General features: G+C 27.6%; 1 non-coding gene across 1 annotated transcript; it reads right to left on the bottom strand.

The window, feature by feature from the left end:
- Positions 1 to 3,303: 3,303 nt before the first annotated feature.
- On the bottom strand, positions 3,304 to 3,375 carry TRNAG-UCC (transfer RNA glycine (anticodon UCC)). The gene has a single exon. It is a non-coding gene; the product is annotated as a tRNA-Gly (tRNA).
- Between the last annotated feature and the right edge of the window lie 207 nt (positions 3,376 to 3,582).

Genomic DNA, 3,582 nt, shown 5'->3' with positions numbered 1-3,582 from the left:
ACAAGAATATAATGTGGAAACCCCAAAGTCAGAGAAAAACCACAATCGTTCTAATGACAACAAGAGAATAACACTATGTGAAAAATTGTATAATACATAGACTACCCTCCCATGCCCTTTGAACCCTAGTTCATCCACACTCTCCAAAGCAACAATTTAACCTAAATCTCACAATGCTCTATTATAGAGTATAAGAAAAGTCAAATACAAGCTTAAAATGTCTTTGACTGGGGCAAGAAACACCATGAAATTAGAGCCCATTATATAGTTACCAACACTCACTCCCTAACTTATCCTAATTGGTATGGAACTTTTCGAAATATATTATAAGCGAGGATTGTGTTTTGTTTGAAAACTATTTGAATGTTTGAAACTTTATATTAATTGAGTTTTAATTAATATATTATTGATTTTAATGTTTGAATTTAATACTCTCAATGAGAAATTGATTTAGTGTTGAATTATGCCTTTTAAAGTATCTTGTTTATAGATTATGTTTCAAATGAGTAGAGTTAATTTTCTTTAGTTTTCATGTATTAGTTTATGAGTTTGATGTTGATTTATATATATATATATATATATATATATATATATATATAATTTGAATGACCAAAGTTGAGTTTGAATAAGTGAATGATGTTGTATGAGAAAATTATAGATTGCATTGATAATTTTGAATTGCTAGAAAGTTGTATTCGTTAGAGTAACTTTTAATTATACTTTTGAAAACTGATTAGTTATGCTATATGAGGTTATTTTTTTATATATTTATTTGTGGAAGATTTTCGCTTAAGAGAAGATATAATGGAAATTCAAATATTGCTTTCTGCCGTATTTTCCGTATTTTCACTCAAAAAAAGAAATTTTTATTCAAGTTGAAAATATGATTTTTTTTTTCTTTTTCTTTTCTTATCTCTTTATTTGATTGTACATGAATGCTTATTATAAATATAATGTGAATGTTAGTGTTCTTGAATGGGACCAAACGACCTCAAGAGTCTTCTACTCTTCCCTTCTTCTCCTCTCCAGTTGTTTCTGAGTTGCTAGCAAGCGTCGCTCCCGGAGGGTGGATACTTGCAGGTACTTCGACGCTCAAGTTAGTCTTAACTCAACACAGTGTATAAGTGAGTATAGAGATCAGAGAAAGATGATCTTACCTTTGACTATTCAACCCTATTTTATATTACCTAGATTATATCTTCTTATTACTAACTTTGGGGTCGTTTTTATTCTTTCATAAATACTAATAAAACCCCATGAATGTTTTATTGTAACTGCCAAAGATTCTCCATGTACCATTATATTTTCCTAATCAGTATGGGATTGCACATCTTCATTTGTATGTTTGTACCTTGCCTATCTTCACATTGGGCCAAGACATCCCTAACCACTATTTGGGCCGAGATGAACCAACACCTTTTTGCACAAATGGGTCGAGATATACCCGGCACCCACTGTGGTTAGCTTCCCCAACGCTTCCACTGCGCATGCCTGGGCCAAGTTGCTCCCTACCATCCTAGCCGAGATCTCCCCAACCATCATGGCCGGGTAATACTCGCCCCGCTGTACAGTTAGTTTGTATACTTAATTGATTTATGATTTTTTTAAAAAAATATGTTATATGAAAATGATTGTTAAGACTTATAAGAATTGTATGAATTTGTGGTCATATACATGGGATGATATGTGAATTGTTGTTTGGTTTGTGTATGAAAGTATTCACACCTATGTTGTAATAGATGTCCCTTTACTTCATGAATGGTTTAAGTCACATAGACTAATACTCATCTTGTGGTCATCCTCATCCCCGTTTAAATTACTAAAGTAGTCATAATTTATTATACATATTATTCTCTTAGCCTTTAGTTTTGTAACTCTTTTTCTTTTGTTACACTTTTTTCTCTTCTCTTCTAATTGTTTGACTTGTTCTATATCCAAAAAATCCACTCACATTTCTAAGGTACTTTTCCCATTATCACAACCTTTCTAAGGTACTTCTACTCTTTTTTAATATTTAATATTTAATATTTATTTTTTTCAACATGAGAATGTTTAACTCTCAATTCTAAGTGTTCAATCGCATAAACTTTTTTATTAGGTAATATAAAAAACTTATCTTCTTTATTCTCTTTCATCCTTAATTTTTGATTCATTTAAAAACTTTTGTTTTGCTTAAACACTTTTCATGATCTTTTAACAGTTCAACTAGTTTGATATTTGAAAAGGTTTTTTTAGATCTCTAAAATATTTTTCATCTTAACATATCCTTAATTATACATTTGTTATTCTTTGTACGATTTCATTCAGTGATGTATCAAATTGTTTCTAAGTCACACATTTGATCATTTTTACTTCTTTTTAATATTTTTATCTGTTATTTATTTTTGTCATGTAAAATACAATTTTGATGATTTTTGATATAATTATTTTTTATTTTTTAATTTATTATGATAAGTGTAATTTTATCACTATAATTATATGAAATATTTCATTTACAATAATATATAATAATTTAACGTTATTGTCATGAATTTTGTTTATCATCACCACTAAAAAAATTTATGTAAAATGCGGCAGTTATTTTTCTATATTGTGGTGATTTTAATCGTCACTATTTATACCTATAGCGGTTTTAAAAACCTTGCAGCCATAAAGTAAAATATGGCCATTTCAAGTGAATCGTTGCAATAACATTCATTTATTACAGTGTATCAAGTGAAGTTATATATATATATATATATATATATATATATATATATATATATATATATATATATATATATATATATATATATATATATATATATATAAATAATAATAATTATTCGAAAACAATTCCAATGTAAATAGCATCACATTGAAACATCATTATTCTCGTTATATTATGAAGTTTTCAAATATTATAATTCACATATTATATTATTTATAATAATCCACTAGTGTATATAATTTCGTAATTAATAAAATATATTTTTCATAATGATAGATAAAAGATATTAAAATATACAATATTATACAAAAGAAATTAACCGACATTTGGTTTTCATTAATTATTTAACATAACAAAGTGCATTTGACAATTACATCAATATAAAAAAAAATGTTTATATATTCGAAAAAAAGTTATCACAACATATTTTCCTAATTAGTACTTCTTCGCTTAATTATGTTAGACTTAGACATGCGCTAGTTTCGACCTTCGGCATACCCGTCTCGACCCATCTCAATCTTCAGACCAGGTTGACCCATCTTGACTTTCCGTTGAAAATTTCAATCCAACCGCCAAAATGTTAAAAGGCCACTTGCGTTTGCCGAGAGTTGAACCCGGGTCTATTGCTTGGAAGGCAATTATCCTAACCGTTGGACTACAAACACTTGATGTTTTGACATTAATGTGAGTAAATCAAATTTTATTTATACAAACTTTATCTTCCTTATCTAAATCTTTATGTTTCGAACTATTCTTTATTACACATTTTTTATTTTTTGCTTAATTAAATTAATTTATTATTTAATAAGATATATAATTCCATAATTTTTCTTAACTCCTTAATTCAAAAATAACTATTTAACTTATACACT

The sequence above is a fragment of the Vigna unguiculata genome, chromosome 11, assembly GCF_037176805.1.
Source record: "Vigna unguiculata cultivar grain cowpea cultivar isolate G323 ecotype 2 chromosome 11, ASM3717680v1, whole genome shotgun sequence".
Taxonomy (NCBI): Eukaryota; Viridiplantae; Streptophyta; class Magnoliopsida; order Fabales; family Fabaceae; genus Vigna; species Vigna unguiculata.
This window is presented reverse-complemented; position numbering and strand designations above follow the sequence as displayed.